The 25770-nt window shown below is 39.8% G+C and overlaps 1 protein-coding gene across 2 annotated transcripts in view; it reads right to left on the reverse strand.

Moving 5' to 3' along the window:
• The window catches only part of LCP1 (lymphocyte cytosolic protein 1), a 73636-nt gene extending 51426 nt beyond the window's left edge, over nucleotides 1-22210 (reverse strand). Inside the window, exons 1-3 of one of the 2 annotated variants that reach the window (XM_058437867.1) lie at nucleotides 22081-22210; nucleotides 6014-6077; nucleotides 4212-4326 (exon numbers count right to left, since the gene is read on the reverse strand). The gene's annotated coding sequence lies outside the window, so the exon portion shown is untranslated. Of the gene's footprint in view, nucleotides 1-4211; nucleotides 4327-6013; nucleotides 6078-16043; nucleotides 16129-22080 lie in introns of those variants that run through there. The other variant, XM_032150836.2, reaches the window with a different exon arrangement.
• Between the last annotated feature and the right edge of the window lie 3560 nt (nucleotides 22211-25770).

Genomic DNA, 25770 nt, shown 5'->3' on the forward strand with positions numbered 1-25770 from the left:
ATGATGATGATGATATAATGACACAGAATAATCTGTTTAATAAAAGCACTTATCATATAGATGCATTTATTTGGGGGTGTATTATGATTATTTGAGCTCAACTTGGGGGCTTAGTTACAAATAAGCACCATGGTTTGCTACCTGTTTATTCCAGGAAGTTGCCTGAAATTCAACAGTTAAGACAAAATTGATCCAATTGTAGAAAATTAAATAAACTACGTGAATGAATGAACTTGCCTTCAAATATGAAGAGGACACCAGACACTACCTCACAGGACTGTATGACAACTAAATGCTTTCACAGGGTTAAAGCACTTAGAAAAACACCTGATTCAATGTAAGTATTAGCGTTATTATTAGGATGATTAATTGAAACGCCTTCCATTCCCCCCACCCCCCACCGATATCTTACAAGATGGAGCAGTTATGCAATTTCTGGGCAGACTGATGTAAGCATCAAAACTGACAAACCAAAACAACAGGAACAGTCAATAGTATAAGGCAGGAAGTTGGATCAGAAGGGAACTGAGGAAAGCAACAAGGAGATGCCATCTGGGGAGTACCACGGCTACAGCAGCTGTAGGGAGATATCCCGAGGAAACCAACATTTAATCAGGAGGTGACTTCTGAGAGCCTCAAAATGAAGACACTGTGGAACATCAACACTTTTTTAAGAAGTGCATTTCCATCTGGCAAAATAGGAACACTTGAAACTCTCTAAATCTGCGGACACTGATTAGTTTTATATTTTGATGTGTCCTAATTCTAATGTTTATTTCTGCCGTGTTCAAGATACAGATGAAATAGTATCATTTCATTTGATATCTGTAAGGTGGGAAACTAGCAGATAAAAAAACACTAGGAAGAAAATTAGATTAACTGAAATAATGTCACTCTACTATAAAATCTACTGTTAGTCATAAAGTCCAAGCCTTTATAATCTTATTTTATAAGTGTTTGACTCTTCATAAATATAACCTTATAAGCAGATTTCTTAATTTTATTTTACCTAACCTGGTTTTAAAAGTTGCTTGCCATTTCTCCTGTATACACAGAAGGGCCTGTACTCTTTAGGTAACAAGGAGAAGTTGACTTGAGAATTTTCTGAGAATAATCCAAAGTGACTAAGTAAAAGTTAACAACTGCTCTTGTGTTCTTTGTCACCAAAGAGGCCCATTATTGGGTATATAGTTTTGGCAAGGGTAGCTAAGTTTTGGCCCAACCACTGTATTTATACTAAAAAAATAGATTATAATTTTCCCTGTGTGTTAGTCATTGTACAATTTTTTAAATTTCTTGAGGTCAATGTCTATATGATACTTTGAAGCTAAAATGAGACTAGGGCTTTGGTAAAGCTGAAGCATGGTAGAATGCAAAATATTATATTATTGTTGCATCTTCATTCATAGCAATAAATGGAAACTCAGTAAATATTAAGTTAATAAGTACAATCAAAGTCTTTCATGCGTATGTAAGAAGCTGAGAAAAAAAATACTTGTGACAAATTTTCAATTCAATAAATGCCATTAGTATCTACTATGTGCCAGGAAAGATGGAGAAGGAGCTCAGGTCTGTCAGCAAATAAGGACTTGAAACTAAATTAATGTGATTAATGTTATACTTACTCCAAGATCAAAGCATTTAGCAAATGCACACCAAATAAACAATTAGTGGGGGCAGGGAGAAGACGGGAAGGCCTCCAAAGGGGTATGTTTCTTGAAGTCCGCCTTGAAAAATGATCAGAAGTTTTAAAAATAAAGAAGAATGCAATTAAAGAAACAGTTGCAGTGAAAAAGGGTGAAAGAGAATGGAACTTTCTGGTGGCTTGTGGTCTGGTGCACCAAAATGTGGGTTAGCAGTGGCGGGGGAGGGGATGAGGTAGTGGGAGGTTGAACAGAAGGAAGTGACAAGAAATAAGATTGGGGAAGTGGGTCGAGGCAAGTTTGTAAAGGCACACAATTCTTTAGTAAAATTACGCATTAATTTAAAAATAGTTCTTCATCCCATTATTATATAAAACCTGCAATGGTATCTCTTATTTATAAAAATAAAAATGTTTGTAATTGTATTACAAAGTTTTTCTTCTCTCCCTCTCTCCTCTCTTTCTCTTGCTCTCTCTCTCTTTTATTCTTTCTTAAAACTGTGAGTGCCAAGATCTTGTTAGCTAGCTTCAGTAATAAAAGTCTACAATCACCTACCTCTGAGAAAAGTATGCTGGCCTGTAACACACGCAGTCAGTAGGAGCCTGAAATCCTGACCATCTACTGCCCCCCACCCCAACTGCCCAGTGACCTATGGCCGGTTCCTTCAACCATCTAGCCCATTCCTTATCTCTAAAGGTAGCTGAGAGGATTAAACGAGGTAATGCATAAAGAGTAGCTGCCTACACTACGTGCTCATAATTATTGAGTGCTATTATTAATTTCCTGTCCTCTCCAAGTTAAATGGTTACATTCAAATGAGACTTTACTTGTTGGTCTTCCCTTCCCCAAAGGGTTCAGAGATAGAATTACAAATGAAGTTAAAGGGCTGAGATTGTTTCCCAAATTACCAGTTGTTTCAAGGCATAATTTACAAAAGAGACAAAAATTTAAATGCTACAAAGAAAAGGGTCTCTGGGATTGCTAAGGAAATGTCCTCCTAGGCACAACTCCATTCCATCACAGCAGTGCTTGTTCAAAGGGCAAGACCTAGAAGATGTTTCCCCTGATGTTCCTGGGGGTGAGCTAGAATGAAGAGGAGTATCTTTGTAACATATGGGGTTGATGCTTTAGCAATGTAAACTTAATTTTAAACAGGGGACCTTTATATTTTGAATTAACTTTCATGTAGTTCTCTTTTATTCCTTCGTAAATATAAGAAAAATACTGACATTCCTTCGCATTTGAATTTATTTTATTCTCATTAATAGTTTTACTTAAAATAAGACACAACATATTTTTAATCTGTTCTTTTACGGGGTTCAAGTCCCTCTTCTCTCAGTTTCACATTTTTGCTTGTTTGAAACTATTCAGGTGAGATGTTGTGCAAAGTAACATTGGTGGTCACATTTTGCAGTTTCCAGAAATTCACATTTATAGGTAAATGATTAATTCTATTCAAATTTGTCTACAGAGACATTCTTTAAACAATTATACTTAATAGAAACCAAACTTATGACAAATGTATGTAAATTCAAAATCAAGATGTGTGTGGATAAGCCACCTCTATTTGCTTACTGATAGTCCTGACAGAGTAATTTTAGAAAACAAGGTGCTATGTAAAAGAAAAGTTCGGTTTTGATAAATATCCTGATTAATGTTTCCATTTCCAGTCTGAATGGCTTTTATAGTTATCATTTGTCAATGGTTCTTAGTGTTATATGATAGTGGTAATTAAGTAAAAGCTTATACTACAAAATCCGAAGTGTCTATGTTTGGGCAAAGTTTCTGGAATAAATATCCCATATAAACTGTATAAAAATTTCTATTGTAGATAAAAGCCTTTCTTCCAGAATTTGAGTGAATATTCATTGATATGGTCATAAGCATAACAAATAATTCAGACAATCCTACAAAAACACTACAATTAAGCATTACACAAATTGCTTTTATTTTTAGAGAACAAATGGAAAAGAGAAAACCTCTAATTCCATGTGGTTATAAAGCACACCCATTAAAAACCCTTGGCGCCAAAAATCACTCAAATAACCAGTATCACATTCAGTAACATATGACTCAAGATATTAACATATCCACTAAAGTACTGTAAAGAAGTTTTTTAGAAAAACAGAGCCTCAGGAACTAAAATTAAACTACCCCCATTAGGCCAATAAGCAGTACAATCTAAATTATCAATACGCGCTTTTCCTGAAAACATTTTAAAGAAGATAAAATCACAGTAAATAGCCTCCCTGAAATAGAGCAATAGAAATAAACCAGAACATGGTTTGGTTTTAAAAGGAAAAAGAAACCTTAATTTTGGGCAGGGGCGATAACTGCAGATAAGCTGAGAAGAACCCAGCCCGGAGAGCCGAGGTGCTCCATCTTGGATGGCCAAGCGAGGTGGCGGCAGATGTCCTGGCCAGTTAGACAGTGGCAGGAATAACAGAGGTCTCAGGTGACATGCTCATATCTCTGGTCCCCTGAAGGCAAAACCCATAATCCACAGAAACAGTGCCGGAGGGCATCACAAGCACTTAAAACCAACAAAAACACATGAAGAAAATTTACCTTGTAGGAAAAAAGCTGTCCTTGGTAGTACTGGTGTATGACCAGGAACCCCTTCTTTCTGATCTGCAGAACAGCTTTGTCAAGCCCGGGTGTGTGGTCACAAGGCAGGAAGTGACTAGAATGACAAATCATCAGCCAGGAAAGAAAAAGATTTTGTCTTTATAAGGACATTTTAACTTTTTTTTTCATGTCCCCGCCCCACCAAAAATCACCTGACAGAACAGGTCACAGTGAAATTCAGACACCTCCTACCACTTCCTCCTTTTTTTTTTTTTTTTTTTTTTGAGACAAGGTCCCGCTCTTTTGCCCACCTCTTTATAAGCATTTTTCTCGCTCCCTTTCTCCTCCAGCTGTCTTTGAGTAGTCCCTGGGCTACTTAAACCTTTCTGATTCTAGATAGCAAGGCGAGATCAGCCTGATAACTTGACTTCTTTGACTAGTTGCAAAAGCAAAGCCCAGGTGCCTACCTACTTATAGCAAAGATCAACAAATTTTTCATTTTTAGTGAAAGAGCCAGGGAAAAAAGGTGGCAGTACACCTGAAACAAATGAAAAGGGACTTCCTTGGGAAAGCCCCACCACACCTGAAATCAAACCTCTCTGGAGTCCTCTAACAGTGATCTTACTGGTGCAAACAAAACAGAATGATCTCTTTAAGTGAAGGACATGAAAAGGAAGGTTACTAGATTATTTACTCATTCTTTTATTTATAGAACATCTATGTGCTAGGGATCTGTTTAACCCAATTAAGTATCTCAATGATTTAAGCGTTTCCTATAAAGAGCAGCAGTAGATTGCACAGGCAGCTGTTATATTTAAATGGGTAGCTTAATTCCTTCTTACAGGCAGGATTTGTTTTTTGAATGCAGATTTTATAAAATTAGCAGGTGGTGGCAGGGGAAGCTCTATTCTGTACCCAAACCCCAGATGCTTGAGGGCAAATTCCTATCTTCAAATGGAGCATCCTCAATTGCTCACAACAGTTGTGAAGACTGTGGCACCCTGAGTTATGTTGACTAAATATTAGACATGTCTCCACATCGCCCGGAGACTGTGTGTGGCTCCAGTAGTCAATCTGCTGTTTAGGAATGAGGGTATGTGGCTGTGCTCCCAGGTCAGATGCTGTGCTGAAGATACCTGCTCCAGAGTCGACAAGCGTCCATGCCTGCTGGGCCACGGGCCTCTCAGGTGGTCACGGTATTCTGACTGGTTGGAGGGCTGCCCTTATAACTCTTTTGCTTTTTTGATTTCTCCTCTAGAAAGTTCCTGTTTCTGACCTTAAATGTTAAACCAAACTGTTCTGGTTTATCTACTTCATTAGCCAGTGGTGTGGTGACTTCATCAGAAGCCCACAGGGGCTATCTTGAGGAACTGGGTGGGCGGAAGAACAGGACGAGACGGTGGGGATTCTGGAAACGGTTCACCTCACAGAGAGCTATCAGCCCTCTTGTGATTTCCCAGGGAAGACTGAGGGGGTGATGGGACTGTTTTCTCCATTGGATAATCACTCCCAATTAATAAGTTGCAGAGAGCTTTCAAGAAGCACCTAAATTCTTTCAGGACACCAGAGGAACATCCATGCATCACTGTTACAGCACTGCTCACGCTACAAAGCAGCAAAATGCTCTCCTCATTCGGGGCCCTGCAGCAGGACCCTGCAGATAATGTTCTGATGGTGTTACAGATACAAGGGGTTGTAACTGTGGACCTCCCTGATCTGGTTCCACATCCTGGTGGTTTCAGGATGGCATAAAGGCCCAACAGTAACACTTCATGAAGGGGAACAGATATTTATTCCTTTACCTTGGAGAAGGAAAGCACAGTATTCTGTATCTAGTGGTGCCTGGTCATCTGAGGCCAGAGGAATCTATAAAGGAGAGCAAAATATATTTGTGCATTGGTTCAACAAGTGTTTGCATGCCTGTCTGAATTGGTGATTCAGCAATAAATGAGACACAATCGCTGTTCTCAAGGAGTATAGTCTAGTGGGGAAAAAAAATGTGAGTCAATAAATGCCATCTATAATAGAGGGGGGAAAAAGGCAGTGTGATATCAAAGCAGTTGCGGATTTGAGCAGAGGTGATGTTTGTTAAGTGAAGAAAAGGATTTAGGATTCCAGGCAATGTCTAGGTTGTAGAAGACGAAAGGCATTGACCTGGGTGCTGCTTATAGCCACCCAGTTAATAGAGTCGTCTTCTACCCTAGCATCCACGGTAGGCACCCACACCCCCTCAGCCACATCCTGGCTGGCACCATTGCAAGCCCTGCCTTACTCCCTCAATCTTAATCTCTTTATCTGCCTCTCATTGGTGTAAGTCTACCCAATTTCAGGCAATTGTTTAGGTCCTAGACCAAGACTTTTTCAGAGAAGAGTATTTTTTTGCTGTTGGTGTTTTAAATTGCTTGTGCAGCATAATAATAGTAAACAGAAGACTGACTTTTGGTTTTCTTACGTTTTTATGTTCTCTACAGACAGTGCGCCCCCTTAAGGCCTGAAGCGGGAGTGGACCTCTCTCAGCCCACCCTCTATGAGCCTCCACTGCCACCTGTCCCTGGCCTGGGTCTTGCCTTCCTCTAAGCCCTACCACCCTCTCAGACTTCATCCCACCCTCTCCTGCCCTGAAGCTTCTGGCCTCAGTCCCAGATATCAGATCACCTGCTACTCCCAGGCCTCTAAATATTGCTGAGGAAAGTCACAGAAACGCAAACTTGGAATGCTAAAAAGTCAAGATGCTTGACTTCAAATTACTTCTCAGAAATACTTTTATTCAATTTTATTAAGTCTTGAGAACAGGCATTCTCAACCTGGAGTCCATAGACCCCTAAAACTAAATGCATAATTTTGTGTGTATGTACTTTTTTTCTGGGAGAAGGGTCCATTGTATTAGTAAAGAGATCACAGACCCCAAAAAGTTGGGTATTTATTCTAAACTCTCTCCTCTTGTCTCAACCTTCCACTTCACTCTCCTATGCTTTGTCCTGGCCCAAGATTCTTCTGCTGTCCCTTCTTGACTGAGATGATCCAAGTCGTCTGGTATGAGCTTCCTCTGTAGTCTCCCTCTCACAATATCCACCTCTTCCTCCTCTCTTTCAGTCTTAATGGAAGCAGCATTCTTCTTTCTTCCCAAGGTCAGTGTTTCAACACTATCTCACTCTTAACCTTCTACTTCCTTAGATACCTTGCTCCATCAATTATCTCATGTTTTTCTAGCATCTTAATGCTAGCATCTTCAGCTCTCCCCACTTCCTCTCCATGCACTCATGGGATATGTACAAAGAGAAAAACACCTTTGCTTCACTCTACAGCCCACCCTCATCCCAACATATCATGGGCAGGGAATGAAGAGGAATTAAGATGGGTACAGTCCTTGCCATTGTAGAATGTCCACTATAGTTGAAGACACAGACAAGGAAAAAAGGCAAGTGAATAGTTATTTACTTGGAAGCACAACAGATGAAAAGCAGTGTCCCTGGGAGCACACAGCACTATCCCAGACATGGGACCTGGGAGGCAAAGAGAGTAAGCAACAAAGTGGTGAAAAGTAAAGATGCTGGGCCAGCTGTCTGGGGTCAAACTCCAGCTCTACTGTTGTACTAGCTGTGTGATCTTGGGCAAATTATTTACTTGCACTGGCCTCAGTTTCCTCATCTATAAAATGGGGGTAAGAACAGTGTCTATTTTAGACAGTTGTTGCAAGGGTTAAATGAATTGATATATGTAAAGAACTTAGAAGAGTGCCTGGCACATAGTATATCCTGTGTATATGTTAACTAATCTTTTAATATTTACATCAGGCTCTGGACTAGACCCCTAACATACATTATTTCATTTATTCCTCACACCAACTCTGTGAATTAGGTATGATTATTAATTTTTTTCTTTAATTTTTAAAATAATGGCTTCATTGCAATATGATTTACATACCATAAAATTCACCTTTAAAAAGTATACAATTCAGTGGTTTGTTGTATTTTAACAGAGTTGTGCAACAATTACACTATATAATTCCAGAACATTTTCATCATCCCCAAAAGAAACTCTGTACCTGTTAGAGATTCCTCCCCATTCACCCCCATCTCCTAATTCCCAGCCACAGCCAACCACTAGTTTGTTTTCTCTATATATAAATTTGCCTATTCTGGACATTTCATATAAAGGGAATTACACAATACATGTTCTTTTGTGACGGGCTTCTTTCACTTAGCATGTTTTCAAGGTCCATCCATGTTGTAACATGTCAGTACTTCATTTTATTACTTATTCCTTTATTTTGAGACAGGGTCTCACTCTGTCACCCAGGCTGAAGTGCAGTGGTGCGATTATAGCTTGCTGAGGCCTTGAATTCCCGGGCTCAAGCCATCCTCCCGCCTCAGCTTCCTGAGTAGCTGGGACTACAGGCACGCACCATCACACCTGGATATTTAATTTTTTTTTTTTTTTCTATAGAGACAGGGTCTTGTCATGTTGGCCAGGCCGGTCTCGAATTCCTGGCCTCAGGTGATCCTCTTGCCTCGGCCTCCCAAAGTGCTGGGGTTACAGACATGAGCCACTGCACCTGGCCTTCATTCCTTTTTATAGAAGAATGATATTCCACTGTATGAATATACCACATTTTATTTACTCATCACCTGATGGATATTTGGATGCTGTCTATTATTTGATATTGTAAAAATGCGGCAATTAACATGTGTGTACATTTTGTGTGTGTGGACATATGTTTTCTTTAATTTATTAATCAAAGTAATATATGTATTTAGTTTTAGAAGTCAAATATTACTTCAAGGCTTCTCATGAAACACCAGTCTCCCGACACACTCCTTCACCTCTGATTCCCATTCCCTAAAACCAAGTATTTTCAACAGTTTTAGCTAATTCTTCTGTTATTTTATTACATATTTCTAGATGTTATGCTTATGGTGTATCTTGATTGGGTTCAGATACATACATATATTTATGTATATGTATATGTATGTTCATATATTTTTTCCTTCCTACTTGAGAGATAAATATTTGACCCTCTCACATCCCCCAGTCCAACATATACATGTTAACCTTCCCATCATCCTCCAGAACAGTTCATAATACCCTTTTATTTAAATCAATACTCAGCTTTTACAGTGACTCAAAATATTCATAACTGAGTTAGGAATATTTTGCATTATGTTTTTGTATCTTTTTTTGATATGCTAGGTTTCTATGTACTTATTACTAATTCTCTATAAACTCTCCAACAGAGCTAAAATACAATTTAAAACATCAAGAAATGAATCCATTACTTGTTTCCCCCTTGGAGAGGCCCTTCCTCTGTTCGGTCCTGCTGCCCAGCTGCCTTCTAGAAGCTTCCCTACTTCATCACTCTGGGGACCCCTTTATTCTCCATCTAGGCTGAATCTCCTATTTCTGGACCACACACCATCTACTTTCTTTGTCTACTTCCTTGTTTTAATGAGCATATCCTCTAGTAGTTTCTTGAGAAAGAGAATATGGAACATAAATTTCATGAGACATTTTATAGCTGAAAACGATCTCCATTCTTTGAAATCCACACTGGAAATCATTTTCTCAGAATTTGGAAGGGATTATTCCTGTGTGTTCTAGGTTCCAGGGTTGCTGTTGAGACATCATGTCATTTTTGGTTTCTCTCTGAAAATTTTTAGAATTTTTTTAATGCCAGGTGTTCTGAAAATTGTTGGTGATTTGTTTTAGTGTAAGTCTGTTTTCACCTACTGTGCAAGTTACTCAGTGGTCTTTTCTAATTGGGAAGTTCAAGTCTCTCAGTTCTGGGAAATATTTTCTCTCTCCATCTTTCATTTCCTTTCCTCTGTTTCCTATGCTCTATTTCCCTTGGATTACATTTATTTGCATGTTATCCCTCTTGGATTAATCTTCTAATTTTCTTTTTTTCCTCCCATTTTCTGCCTCTTAGCCTTCCTATTCTACTGTCAGAATTTTTCTACATTTTCTTCAAAACTTCCATTGAACGTTTTATTTCTGCTTTCACCTCAAAATTTCTCTCTTAGTCTGTTTTGTGCTGTTATAACAAAATATCTCAGACTGGGTAACTTAAAATAAACAGAAACTCATTGGGTCACAGTCCTGGAGGCTGGGAAGTCCAACATAAGCTGCCAGCATCTTACGAGGGTCGTCTTGCTGCCTCATCCCATGGCAGAAGGCAAGAAGGCAAGAAAGCAAGACTGGGATAAACTTGCTTTTTTATAATGGCATCAATTCTACATGGGGCAGTGTCCTGATGGCCAATCACCCCTTAAAGGCCTCACCTCTTAATACTATCACAATGGCAATTAAATTTCAACATGAGTTTTGGAGGGGACATTCAAACCACAGCAATAGCTAAAAACTCTTTTTTTCTGAATTTTTTTTTTTTTATTTTATATAGCAACATGTGGGTGAGGATAAGGTGGGGAATGTCTTACTGCTCCTTATATAAACTTTCTACTAATCTTCCTATTTTTCAAGTCCCTCTTGCACTCTGCCTCCAAAGGTATCTGGTGCCTCGGAGTTCTGAGCTTTGCTGAGTGTCCATGGTGGGATTTGAATTACTTCTCTTTGGCGTCTGTCATTATAGGCTTAGAATTCAGCTTTTCCATATGTGTTAAGGCTAGTGTTATCACCTATTTCATGGTCTCCAACATGCTGCTGACATCTCTGGTATACTTATTGCCTCATTTGATATTGGTGTCTCCTACTAGGAATTCCATGAGGCCAAGGGCCGTGTTTGCTTTATTAACTTCTAAACACTGTATCCAACATTTCAAAGATGTTTGTTGAATAAATTAATGAAGCATGACACGGAAAGGAAAGGTGGAAATGTACTATAAGCATAATGGAATGGCATGTGTGAAAGATCAGGTGGGAGAAATAAAGGTACATCAAAAATATGACCAAAGCTGGATGCTACTGCAGTCAAGAGTGCGAAGCTGGGGGAAAGTGCAGAGAAAGAGAAAAACTGGAGGATTTTGCAGAGACCAAGTCATGGTGGATCTTTTAACTGTGTTAAGGAGTTTGGGCTTTACCCTGTGTATCAATCAGTTTTCCAGTGAAACAGAACACTAGGATGTGTGTGTATGTGTGTGTGTGTGTATGTGTGTGTGTGTGTATGTATTTATGTATGCATGTATGTGTATGTATAAAGAGATTTATTACAAGGAATTGCTTCATGTGATTAGGGAGGCTGACAAGTCCCAAGATCTTCATGACGATTCAGCAAGCTGGAGACCCAGGAGAGCCAGCGTTTCAGTTTGAGTCCAAAGGGAGAAAAAAGAGGGTCTCAGCTCAAAGGTGGTCAGTCAGGAAGAATTCTCTCTTACTCAAGGGATGGTCAACCTTTTTGCTCTATTCAGGCCTTCAGCTGATTGGATGAGGGCCACTCCCTTAGGAAGGGCCATTTTCTTGACTCAGTCTACCAAGTTAAATGTTAACATCACCCAAAAACACTGTCATCAAAACACCCAGAAGAATGTTTGACCAAATATCTGGGCATTCCATGGCCCAGTCAAGTTGACACATAAAAAATTAGCCATCACACCCTGCAAGCAATGGGGAGCCATTTTAGGATCCATATTTATTTCCTAGGGCTGTTTTAACAAAGTACCAAAAACTGAGTGGTTTAAAATAACAAAAATGAATTGTCTCACAGTTCTGAAGTTAAAAATCTGGAACTACAGTGTTGTAGGACTGGTTCCTTCTGAGAGTTGTGAGAGATAATTTGTTCCATGTGTCTTTTCCAGCTTCTGGTGGGTTTTCTGGCAACATTTGTCATCCTTGGCTTATAAAGGCATCACCCCAATTTCTGCTTTTATCTACACATTTGTGTCTAAATTTCCCCTTTTTAAAAAAGATGACAGTCATATTGGATCAGGGCCCATCCTAATGATCTCATCTTAACTTGATTGTCTGCAAAGACCCTATTTCTAAATAAGGCCACATTCATAGGAATTTGGATTTAGCACTTCAATATTTTTGGTAGGACACAATTCCTAACAGAGTCATAAGTGGAAAGTGACAAAATTATACTTGAGTTTTAGAAAAATCCCCCAAGCTCCAATGAGAAGAATAAGATGGCAAAGACTATGGGAAGAGTGCGGAGAATAAAGACTGGACCACCCCAGAGGTCTTTGCCTTGGCAGGGCATAAGGTGATGATGGTAGCAGTGGGATAATGATATGTAGGTGAATTCCAGAGACACTTGATAGGCAGAAAGGGGAAGAAAAGACTGATTGACTATGGAGGAAGAGAGATTGAATATGATGGAAGGAGCATGGGAAACTGGGTGGTACAGAGTAGTAACATTCAATGAGATGGGGAATTCAGGAGGAGTAGTTTGGACAAGAGGATTATGAATTTAAGAAATGCTACCTTTGTTCATTTCCATAGAATCTCTATTGGGCTGCTGTTCCCATCACTCTTCTGAAACTGGACTCTACTCAGTCTTCAATGTCCTTGTTTTTATGCAATATTTGACACTGTTAACAATCCTTTCCTTTTTCCAATTTCTCTTCTCCATGAACAGTTATTCATATTTAAGGGAAAAATAAACAAGTCTATTTTGAAATTCCAGTAATAATCTCCAATGTCTAAAACTGAACTCGTCATTCCTTTGACAAAGAAGCTGCCCCTAGCCCATCTCTTCCTTCCTTCATTCTGCCAAGAGTGGACTACACCCCCAGGATGGTCCAGAGTACTCCTTGAGTCCTACTTTTTTTTCTTTTTTTTTGCAATTCCCACATGTGGTCGAAGTTTCATTTATTTTTCCCTCATAGTATTTCTCGGTTTTGTTCTTTCTTTGCCACTTTTACCTTATTATCACATTTGGATTAGCTTCCTGATTTCCCTGTTTTTTTGCCTCACTGCTCCTCTCTCCATCCTGCATAGCAGCACCACATGACTCTTCATAAGGCTACAGTTTTCTCCCTTCACTCTCCTGCTCCCTGTGCATCTGAAGTTACTCATTCCTGCTAGAAAAATGTCCCAACTTTGCCTCAATCCATCTTCCAAGCCTCAGAGCAACAACGTAAGCCCTCTAGTGCCTTCAGGCTGGCCTGTCCTTGACCCTCTGGAAGCCTCACACATTTCTCATTATGCCTGTGAGATTTTTGTGCTCACTCTCCCTGCCTGTCTGTCCACTCCCCTTGTCTATAAATCTGAATCATTCTCCTAGAACCAAGAACAGAACCAACTACATAATTTGTGGGCCCCAGTGCAAAATAAAAATGTGGAGTCCTTTGTTTAAAAATTAGGAATTTTTAGACAGTGACAGCAGAGCATTAAGCCAAGTGTGAAGCCCTTCTGGGCACAGGCTAGGAGGCTAGCCTGACCAGGAATCTTCCCTTGACCACCAATCTATTCTTTCCTCTCCCGCTAAAGCCTATAGTACTTGTTTATAAGACATTCTTGACACTTATTGCATGCCACATTTGTCAACTAATCTTTATGACTATATATCTGTATGTATTTGTTACATTTTTATTCATTCCTCAAGCTCTTATTAGGATCATACCATGTACCAGGTACTCAGAAAACAAACCTAAAAGACTCAGTCTTATAAATTCTGGAAGTTTGCAATCAGGGAGGTTGCCAAACATAACAATTATAATACCTTGTGATAAACTCTGACAGAAAGATGCATATGGTACCAAAAGCAAAATGACAGTAAGATGCCAGGTAGGAAGGCATCTTAGAAGAAGTATAGCTTTAATCACAATGAGATATCACCTCACCCCTGTTAGGATGGCTATTATCAAAAAGATAGAAGGTAAGCATTGGCAAGGATATGGAGAAAAAGGGAACCCTTGTACACTGTTGGTGGGGATTCAATGCAAATTAGTATAGCCATTCTGGAGAATATGGAGGTTCCTCAAAAAATTAAAAATAGAACTACCATATAATCCAGCCACCTGTGCAGTCTCACACAGGCCTGTGCCCAGAAGGGCTCCACATTTGGTTTAATGCTCTACTGTCACTGTCTAAAGATTCTTAATTTTTAAACAAAGGACTCCACATTTTTATTTTGCACTGGGGGCCACAAATTATGTAGTTGGTTCTGTTCTTGGTTCTAGGAGAATGATTCAGATTTATAGACATGGGGAGTGCAGAGACAGGCACTTAAAAGCTTAATGAGAAATGTGCCAGGCATGGCAGAGGCATATACCCAAAGGAAATGCACTCAGAACAGATACCTGCTCTCCCATGTTCACTGCAACATTATTCACGACAGCCAATATGTGACATCAACGTAAGTATCCAGCATCAGATGAATGAATAAAGAAAATGTGGTCTATATACACAATGGAATACTACTCAGCTTTAAAAGAGAAGGAAATTTTGTCATGTGTGACATCATAGATTAATCAGGGGGACATTATGCTAAGTAAAATAAGACTGGCACAGAAAGACAAATACTGCCTAATCTCCCTTTTATGTGAAATCTTAAAAAGTTGACTTATAGAAGCAGGGAGTAGTTGAGCAATGGGGGGAGGGTAAGAAAAATGGGAAGATGTTGGTCATAGAGTACAAAATTTTAGTTAGACGGGAGGAATAACTCCTAGAGACCTATTGTACAAAAGGGTAACTATAGTTCACGTACCATATCCTTGAAAATTGCTAAGGGAGATTTTAAATATTCTCACGGGAAAAAAATAAGTGTATGAGGGGATAGGTAAGTTAATTAGCTTAGTTTAATTGTTCCACAATGTATACATACATCAAAACATCACACTGTATACCATAAACATATATTTTTTTATTTATCAGTTAAAAAAAGAAAATGATGTATAGCTGGGCCTTGAGAAATATATAGAAGCTGGCCAGATAAAGGAGGGAGAAAAGTGATGAAGGCCATTTCGAACAGAGGGGCCAGCATATATTAACAGAGCGGGATGCTATATACATCTCCCAGCTGAAATGTCAGCTTCTGGAGTACAGGAATTTCACCCATCCACAACACCTAACATGGTGCATTGCACGTAGAGCAATTTCAATGGATATTTCATTAGTTGAGAAGGCAAGCTGATTCTATAAACAATATGGCATTTTAACATTAAACCAAAGAGCTAAAGTAATTAGACATTTTAAATAGATATCTAAAATTCATTCTCTAAGCATGATAGGTCTTCCAGAGAATTTATGTACACAGCTGCCATATGAAGGTTGACTTTACATCTGTTTAATGTTAATTTGACTATCCCTTTCTGATAACAATGTAACAAAAGTTAATTACAGTTATTATTTTCAGGTAGATTAAGAAAGAAAGAGGGCTGTTCATGACTTGCAATTTTTTTTCATAAAATGTCAAACACATAAAAATGTTGTCTCTGCAGTATTCCTATGTATTAAAAAGTGGAACTCAGCAAATAATGCAGGCTACAACCATTTCAAAAGTAGAGGCCGGGCGCGGTGGCTTACGCTTGTAATCCCAGCACTTTGGGAGGCCGAGGCGGGCGGATCACGAGGTCAGGAGATCGAGACCACGTTGAAACCACGTCTCTACTAAAAATATAAAAAAAAATTAGCCGGGCGTGGTGGCGGGCGCCTGTAGTCCCAGCTACTCGGAGAGGCTGAGGCAGGAGAATGGCGTGAACCCAGAAGGCGGAGGTTGCAGTGAGCCGAGACTGCGCCACTGCACTCCAGACTGGGCGACAGAGCGAGACTCTGTCTCAAAAACAAACAAACAAACAAACAAAAAAAACAAAAGTAGAAAATTCACTTACCTGTAGCTTATAACAACTTCCTAGATATTCACTGACATTTTACAACCCATTTGCATTAACAGAGTCATTGAAACAGATGCCAGTTGAAATTAATTGTGCTACTTACCTTCAGTTTCCTAAGCTGGAAATACAGTATTTCCTCAACTTTTGTAAACAGAGATGATGCTGCTGCTGAGACAATGTTTGAGATTCTTCGAACCACCAAGAATACAAATATAGGAACAAAGGTTTTAAAATAAGCATACAGAAAATAAAAGAGTGTGCACTAAGTAATTCAATGGGAGAGTAAAAACGTTAAGTTGTGAGCATTTTAACGATGCTCACGTTAAAAGCTGAAAAAAAAAACCACGAAAAATATTGGTAAGAAAAATATTTGAGAGCATGGTATGTAGAAAAAGCAAAAGAGGCCAGGTGCGGTGGCTCACTCCTGTAATCCCAACACTTTGGGAGGCTGAGGCGGGAGGATCACTTGAGGTCAGCAGTTCAAGACCAGCCTGGCCAACACGGTGAAACCCTGTGTCTACTGAAAATACAAAAATTAGCGGGACATGGTGGCGCACATCTGTTGTCCCAGCTACTCAGGAGGTTGAGGCAGGAGAATCGCTTGAACCTGAGAGGCGGAGGTTGCAGTGAGCTTAGATAGTGCCACTATACTCCAGCCTGGGCGACAGAGCAGGACTCCATCTTATAAAAAAGAAAAGAAGAGAAAAAAGTAAAACAAAAAGATATGGAATCAGAAATCTTAGAGACAAACCCTAATTCCAGTATATACCAACAATCCTGGAGTAAGGCATTTTCCCTTTTCTCAGCTAAACTTGTCTGTACATTGAAAAAAAGACCACCTGTATCACATGGTTACTTCTAAGAATACATGAGAAGATGATGTATGTGTTAACATACATAACACAGAGGTCATAATTAGTGCCAAATTTTAGTTGAATCTGAATTTTATAAATTGTGATTTATATAAAATGATTCATCATTTCATTTTGCCGTCAAATTCATTCATTCAATCTTTTTGTATTAAGACTCAAGTAGGATTCATTTTGCATCTGTGGGATATCCCATGCTGGGTGCCTTAATCCATCACATGTAATACTTCCAGCAAATCTAGGATATCCATAGGTGGCATTTTTCTCGATTGTAAGGTAAGGAAATTGAGGTCCAGATGAAAACTCTATCTTATTTGCAGCTGCAATATAAAAATATTTCTGGCGAAGTTCTCCATTCCTTAAATAGAGATATGAATCAGCTGCTAATTTTCTATAAACTAGGCCAAAGGATAGTCAACATAGCTTCAGTGAATTCACATGACCGAACTTCCTTATTTCCATCACTCTTAGTACTTTTTATTAAGCAAGTATTTACTGTGTATAAGAAAATGTTGAAGATGACACAAAACAAACATAGGTAAAAAGAATCAGGAAATTTGATCAGCAGAGAGTGAAACTATGAAATTGGCCATTTTAGTTTAGTTTGGTGGCAGAAAAATGGAATGGAGGGGACATGGCTGGAAATAAGAAGGGTTAGGAAACCATGGCTGTGGACAAGTTATGAGGCAATGACCGCTAGGCCTGGGATGGTGGCAAGGGGCATGGGGAGCAAGAGGCAAACATAAGAGATATTTCAGAGGCTATTGAGGATAAATGAGACGGACAAGGATAATTTTGAGGTTAATTATCTGCTATTGGATGCTTGGATGTTTGTCCCCTTAAGCTCATATTGAAATTTGATCTCCAATGTTGAAGGTAAAGCCTAATGGGAGGTGGGAGGTGTATAGGTCATGGGGGTGGATCCCTCATGAATGGCTTGGTACTACTGAGCAAGTGAGTGACTGAGTCCTCACTGTTGGTTCCCGTAAGAACTGGTTGTTAAATAGAGTCTGGCACCTTACCCTTCTCTCTTGCTTCTGCTGTTGCCATGTGATCTCTGCACGCCAGCTCCCTTTCGCCTTCCGCCATGAGTGAAAGCAGCCTGGACCCTCACCACAAGCAGATGCTGGCACCATGCAGTGAGACAAATTGGGAGGCTGTTGCAGTAATCTAGGTGAGAGATGATGTGGCTTGGACCAAACTCTTAGCAGAGGAGACAAAAGTTGTCAGATTCTGTGTACATTGTGACAGTAGAGCTGATAGGATTTGCTGACAGATTCTTTGTGGCATGTGAGAAAGTAAAGAGTTAAGTACGAATCTAAGGCCTTTGGCCTGAACTACTAGAAGGATGGAGTTGCCATTAACTGATATGGAGAAGACGGGATGAAAATCAGGCCTGGGGATGGAGAATTGCAGAAGTCCAATTTTAGACCCGTTTATCCTATTAGGGATCCAGTCAGGAGATCTGAGTAGACAGTTGGATGTAGGTGTCTGGAGGTCTCACTGTAGATATTAAGTTGAAGTCATCAGCATATCAATGGTATTTAAAGCTGTGAGGGCTGGGTGCAGTGGCTCATGCCTATAATCTCAGCACTTTGGGAGGCTGAGGTGGGTGGACCACCTGAGGTCAGGAGCTTAAGACCAGCCTGGCCAACATGGTAAAACTCCATCTCTACTAAAAATACAAAAATTAGCCAGGTGTGGTAGCACATGTCTGTAATCCCAGCTACTCGGGAGGCTGAGGCAAGAGAATTGCTTGAATCTGGGAGGCGGAGGTTGCAGTGAGTCAAGATCGCATCACTGCACTCCAACCTGGGTGACAGAGCAAGACTCCGTCTCAAAAAATAAATAATACAGCTGTGAGGCTGGTTGAGATCACCTATGGAGTAAATATAAAGGAGAAGGGAGGGTGGTAGCAGGGTAAGGGATAATAAAACTACATATTGGGTACAGTGTAAACTACTCGGGTGACAGGTGCACTAACATTTCAGGCTTTACCACTATACAATTCATTCATGTAACCAAAACCCATTTGTACCTCTAAAGCTATGGAAATAAAAAAAAAGAAGAGATAAACCCCAAATTCTGGGGCATTCCAACATAAGAGGTTAGGAAATTAAAGAGGAACCACCAAAGGATACTAAGAAGAAGTTTCCAGAGAGGCAGGAGATAAATCAGATGATTGTGATGACTTAGAGGCCTAAGGAAGACTGATCTGTAAGGGAGGAGAGGGAGCTGCTCTGAAAAGCTGCTGATAGGCCATGTAAGAGGATGGAGAACCAACTGACCACAGAAGGCACAAACATGGAGGCCACTAGGAATCGTGTAAAGATAGTTTGATGGAAGAGTGAAGCCAAAGTCCCATTCAAATGGTTTCCCAAAAGAATGAGAGGGGAGAAATTGGAGACAGGAATTGTAAACAATTTCAGAAGATTGATTGTAAAAGGAAGAAGAGAAATGTCGAAGCTGGCTGAAAGGGGAAGTGGGCTCAAGAGTTGTTTTTCTTTTTTAAGAAGAAAGAAATAGCAGCATATTTCTATGATTCCAGGAATTACCCAGCAGCAGAGAGAAAGGGTTAGGGTGGGGATGGAGAAAGAGAGACGGGGAGAGAGAGAGACAGAGAGAGACATTTGTGGGAGCAATGTTCTTGAATAGATGACAGAATAAGATCTACTAAACAAGTGGAGGACTTGACCCTGGCTAGCTGCAGAGACAGCTAATCCACAAGAGCAGGAGAGAAAGCACAGTAAAGGGTCGCAGGTGCTGGGAGGTGCACCTGGGGAAATTCTTCTAATTGCCCCTATCTTCACAATGAATAAGGCTGGGGAAGGAGCTACACAAGGGCTGCAGTGAAAGGAGAGTGTCTGAAATATTGTCTAGGAGTTTGGAAGAACGAATGCTTTGGGGAAGATGGTATAATGGCTGAATAATATTCAAGGCTAGTGATGATCAGTTTAAAAATATTTTTCTTTTAATTAACTTTTAATTTTGAAATAATTTCAGAATTATAAAAAGGTGGAAAAATAGTTAAAAGAATTCCCATATACCCTTCACCCAACTTTCCCAAATGTTAACATCTTAACATTAATACTGTACCATAGTATAATTATCAATATTGGGAAATTATCATTGATCCACCATTATTAACTAAACTACAGACCTTTTTCAACTTTGATAGACTCTCCTATTAGTATCCTTTTTCTGGACTAGGAGCCAATCCAGATCTCCCATTCCATTTAGTTGTGATGTCACCTTAGCCTCCATTAATCTGGGATAGTTCTTCAATCTGTCTTTCATCACCTTGGCACTTTCAAAAAGGTCCATCATAGAATGTCCCTCAGTGTGGGCTTGTCTGTTTCCTCACAATTTAATTCAGGTATGTATTTTTGGCAAGAGTAACACATTAGTGATGTTGTTCTCTCTCTCAGCACATCATATTGTGGGATACATGATGTCTGCATGGGCCCCCCACTGTAAAGTTACTATTTTTCCCTTTGTATTTAAAAAGTAGGTGACTGGCAGGGCACGGTGGCTCACGCCTGTAATCCCAGCACTTTGGGAGGCCTAGGCGAGTGGATCACCTGAGGTCAGGAGTTCGAGACCAGCCTAATATGGTGAAACCCTGTCTCTACTAAAAAAACAAAAATTAACCGGATGTCGTGGCAGGCACCTGTAGTCCCAGCTACTCAGGAGGCTGAGGCAGGAGAATCGCCTGAACCCGGGAGGCAGAGCTTGCAGTGAGCCGAGATCGTGCCACTGCACTCCAGCCTGGGCGACAGAGCGAGACTGTGTCTCAAAAAAATAAAGTAAAAAAAGCAGGTGATTATGAATTTAAAATAAGGGCATTCCATGTGGGCTTTCTCCCACCCTGTTCGGTTCCACTGGTATAGGTATTGAGTAGGTGGAGAGTTGATTTAATATTGTGGTTTATCAAGTGAGCACCTTAAAGTGTAACCTAAAACAGTTACAGATGTCATCCAAGAGGAGGGTTAACTGCATCAATAGATTTTTGATGTAGACCAAAACAATCAATTATATTAATAGAAAGAATGTCTGATAGATTTTATATGATATCAAAGGCAGAAAACAGACCTGATTTGAAAGTTTCACAGGACTAACTTTCATACCCATCTTTAGTGGAAATGCTTCTGGGACTTCTGAGAAATACTCCTTAATTTGTTTTAGTCACTAAGGATTTATACACAAATGTATTGGAAAATAGCCTTCTGAAATCTAACATGTCCATAAGTAAGGAGGTTCTAGATTTTCATTAATGCATCCAATAAATCCTTATTGAACCAATATCTGGACCAAAACCTGAACACCTGGTGTGTGCTACAAGTGATAGAGAAAATTAAAAATACATCAAGTGTCTAATTAAAACATCCCAGGAACTCTGAAAAGTCAGAAAGCGGAAATATGATTAATTATTCTGAACTTCTGACATAGGAGATGTGCCTAACTAAGCATTTTTCTTACAATAAGATCTAAAACTACTCTGTGGCTTTAGCTGTATACTCTCAAAGAAATGTAGAGAATAGAGACCTGAGGTGAGACAGGAAATAACACTAGACCACAAGTCAAGGAGATCTTAAATCTAAATTTGATTGGGTGGCAACTTGTGTGTCCAAGTCAAGTTGGGATAGTAAAGTGGGTAAGAGCTCATTCTGTGGAGTTACAAAGGCCTGGGTCCCAAATCTAGTCCCTGGGTTTACGGTCTTCTTAATCTCTCTAAGCCTCAGTATCCTTATTAGCAGACAGGAAAAGTAAATAGCACTTACATCATAGCATAGTTGCGAGGCATAAATGAAGAAATGCATGGAAAGTACTTAGTATAATGACTAACACGCAGCATACGTTCTAAAAGTGCCAGTACTAATATTTAATCATTTTTATTACTATAATTAATGATTAGTCACCTTTCTGTGCTTAATTTTCCATATCTGTAGAGTGAGGAGAATCAACTAGACTAGAACTTCTCTAGCATGAATACATATATGAAAAAACTATCCCAGACTTCCAGAGTTGTCTTTAGCTATTTCTGCTACGTAAGCAGACAGCGAACTTGGGGTAAGCTGCCAGTGCACTTAGATCATAACTATAAATCCCAAATAAGCTTAAAATTAAGTTCAAAACACACAGGAAAATCACACTAAGATTTCTAATGATGTTAGTAGTGACTTTCTGGAATTAAATTCACGCTTTCCCCTGTGAGCCTGGTGCCGACCCCCGAGGCCCAGGGTGGTCTGCGTTCACTGCCCTGTTACCTACCGTGCATTTTGCAGCAGTTCAATTCCTCTGCTTTGCTTTCTTTGAACTACTGCTATCTCCGGTGATGTCATTTGGCCTTCACTTTGCACAACTCATTATTCTGTCAGAGCTGGATCTTTCCTCATTCGCCCTTGAAAATTAAGAGAATAACTTGGCCTCAATTCCAGATTCATCTCTTAATGCAGATCCTGTAGCTTTCCTGTTCTAAATCTTCCCGCAGCTCTCCACTGCCTGTCAATATCCTAATATTTAAGATCCTCTCAGACTTACATTCCTAGCCTGACCTACCCAACTTCTTCTCTAGTCAAACTAGGCCCTACTAAGCGCCCCTTTAGAATTTGTTAAGATTTCCTTTGTGGCCCATCTTGGTAAATATTTCAAGTGTACTGAAGAGGAATATGTGTTCCTTATTTATTGGATACAGGGATCTATATATCGATGAGATCAAGTGTATTACTTGGTTTATTGAAATCTCCCATATCCTTAGGAATCTTTTGTTTGCTTGAGCTTTTATTTTCTAAGAGACATGTGTTTTTTTTTTTTTAAAAAAAAAAAAGGTCCTCATTTTAGAGGTAGATTTATCAATAGCTCCTTGTCATTTTGTCCATTGTTGTTTCTGGTATTTAGAAGTTATGCAGTTAAGTGCAGACGGTCATATGCTGCTGGCACATCACCTTGATGAATCATTTCTTTGTATCCTTAAAAAATAAGCCTATTAGAGTCTACTTTGCCCAGTATTAATATATTGTTTGCCTAGCCTATGGTCAGCTTCCTTGATATGCTGTGGGCTACAGAATGGATTCTCTAGTCCCTGTTTCAGAGAAAGGGTCTCAATTTTGAGGCTCTCAGATTTATGCAGGGTGTTTTATTTCAGTTCTCTGCTTGCTGCAGACTAGGGAGTTCATCTCCACTTCCCATGTAGGTAGGACAATCCCAGTTCCCCACCCCTAAAAATCAGACCCCCCGTGGACCACCAGGACTTCATCTCCAGCTCACTTCGCTGACATTAAGTTCTTTTTCTTCTCCCAACATCAGGGATTTCCTTTTCTGTTCATCTCAGCTACATATTTTATCTGGCATTCCTATGTATTTTGGGTGGACAGGAGGCCATCCACATCAGCACTAGTGGTCACATAGACTGAAAATGCTAGCATTGATTTCTAACTAACTAAACAAACTATACATGCTTGAATGTAAAATGACTTTGTTTACATTATATATATATGTATGTATTTGTGTGTATGTATATAAAGAGCACAAGAACCATTTTAGTGTGATTTAGCAACAAATCACTTATATGTAACAAATCAGTAATATGTAACAGTAATGAGTATGGTACTTCCTCTATACAATCAACTTTTGAATTATCATTGAGAAAAAATAGTAGTTGACATTTATTGAACATTTTCAGTGATCCAGGAACTGTGCTGAAGCATTTTCAGGATGTTCTCATTTAATTTTCACAACTCTGTTTGGGGTAGGTGCCATTATTGCCTCAATTTTACAGATGTGGAAATTAAGACTTAAGGGGTCAACTTGACCAAAGTCATATAATGGTAAATGGTGCTGTCAGTATTCAAACCAGGTCTATCTGACTTTAGGGCTCAAATATGTAACCACTTCATATTTCATCTTACATAGCTTCAGTAGGCAAACGGGGCATACTGAGTATCCATAATATCTCTTTAAAATCATTAGAGATCTCTTAAAAATCATACAGGGGCCAGGCATGGTGGCTGTAATTCCAGCACTTTGGGAGGCTGGGGCAGGCAGCTCACTCTAGCCCAGGAGTTTGAGACCAGTCTGGGCAACATGTCGAAACCCCATGTCCACAAAAAAATTTTAAAAAATTAGCCGGGTGTGGTGGCATGCGCTGTAGTCCCAGCTACTCAGAAGGCTGAGGTGGGAAGATTGTTTAAGCCCGGGAGGTCAAGGCTGCAGTGAGCTATGATCATCCTACTGCATTCCAGCCTGGGCAACAGAGCAACACCTGTCTCAAAAAAAAAAAATTAAAATTAAAAAAATCATTAGAGGGAAGAAAAAATACTACCATGTAAAAATGGACAAGGGACTGGATAAGCCATTTACAACAGAATACCCTCAGTAATAAACATATAAAAAATGTTTAAACTCATTAATAATCAAATACTAATTATAATAAGATGCTATTTTCTTTCTGTACTGCAAAGGAAACAATAGAATGAAGACACAACCCATGGACTGGGAGAAAATATCTGCAAATCATATACTGGATAAGGGGCTAACATCCAACTTAAAGTACTCAAGAACAAGAAAACAAATAACCTTACTAAAAAATGGGCAAAGGACTTGAATAAACATTTCTCGAAAGACAACATACAAGGTCGGGCACGGTGGCTCATGCCTGTAATCCCAGTGCTTTGGGAGGCTGAGGTGGGAGGATCTCCTCAGCAGGAGTTTGAGACCAGCCTGGGTAACACTGTGAGACTCTGCTCTACAAAAAAAAATTTAAAATGAGCTGGGCACAGTGATGGGTGCTTGTAGTTCCAGCTACTCAGGAGGCGGAGGTGGGAGGATCGCCTGAGCCTGGGAGTTTGAGGCTGCAGTGAGCTATGACTATGCCACTGTACTCCAGCCTGGGGACAGAGCGAGACCCTATCTCTAAAATACTCAAAACAAACAGTATAAAATCACTATAAAGAGCATGTTATTAGTTTCAGAAGACAAGATCTTAATCTTATCTCTGACTATGGCTGCGTGGCCTCCCCAGAGGGTACTCACTTCCTGTACTTCACCCTGTTCCATCAAAAGTCTGTCCCTTCTACTTGGGAGAGGTGCTATGAAGTACCAGAAAGAAGGGTGCCTGTTAATCTTTGGGCAGATGTTTCTGAAGGGCAGAGGTCATCTGAGGGAGGTCTAGAGATCAAGCAGGAGATAAGGGCCAGTCTTCCATTTCGGCTAGAGCCATTCCCTTCTGGGGTTCCTTAATCCTTTAGCCAGAACATGTCAGCAACTCATTCAGGGAGTTCTGGCCTTTAAAATCCACATCTCCATGACTGTAAGAAGCTCTCAAAGCCCTCAATGCTCTACTACTTTTACAGCTCACACAAAACATTTATCTTTGACTCTTTGCCCCATGAAAGTAAGTACGAAAAATAAATGTATTTATTAAGAAACACACTAGGCCAACTAACTCTAGCCCTCTGGTATGGGTCTAGAAATCATAGCCATTCCAATTCATCACAGCTTGTCTTACAATGCACAGTACAAGATCAGCAAAACCGGCCCTTCTGGTTTTTAACTAACTGATTTCTATTAAGCAAGTGGTGCCAAACTGGATTTGTTATACTCATGGCTCCACTTTCAACCCCTGTGATCTCTCACTGTAACTCCTTTCAGAAAGCTGGTATCATCATTGACCCCATTAGTGCTGTCTTCTTTTTACCTTCACTGGGGACATCAAGTGTCTCACAACTATGTACTGCCAATGTCCTCAGTCAGTGAGTGTACAGGGTGAGGCACTTTGCTTTTTCTTTTCCTAAGTAGGAACACTTGGGTAAAGTGATACACCACGTTACAAATCCTCTGGAAGCAATCCCTTTTAATGTTGTGAGTCTGGGAGAGAAGTAGGGAGTTGGGAAGAAAGGAACGTTCTGGCTTCCTTTGCTCCCATTGAGAGCAGTGGTGACCCAGAGCCTCCACTGGGCCTAA

This window comes from Hylobates moloch, unplaced genomic scaffold, assembly GCF_009828535.3.
Source record: "Hylobates moloch isolate HMO894 unplaced genomic scaffold, HMol_V3 SCAFFOLD_4, whole genome shotgun sequence".
Lineage (NCBI taxonomy): Eukaryota > Metazoa > Chordata > Mammalia > Primates > Hylobatidae > Hylobates > Hylobates moloch.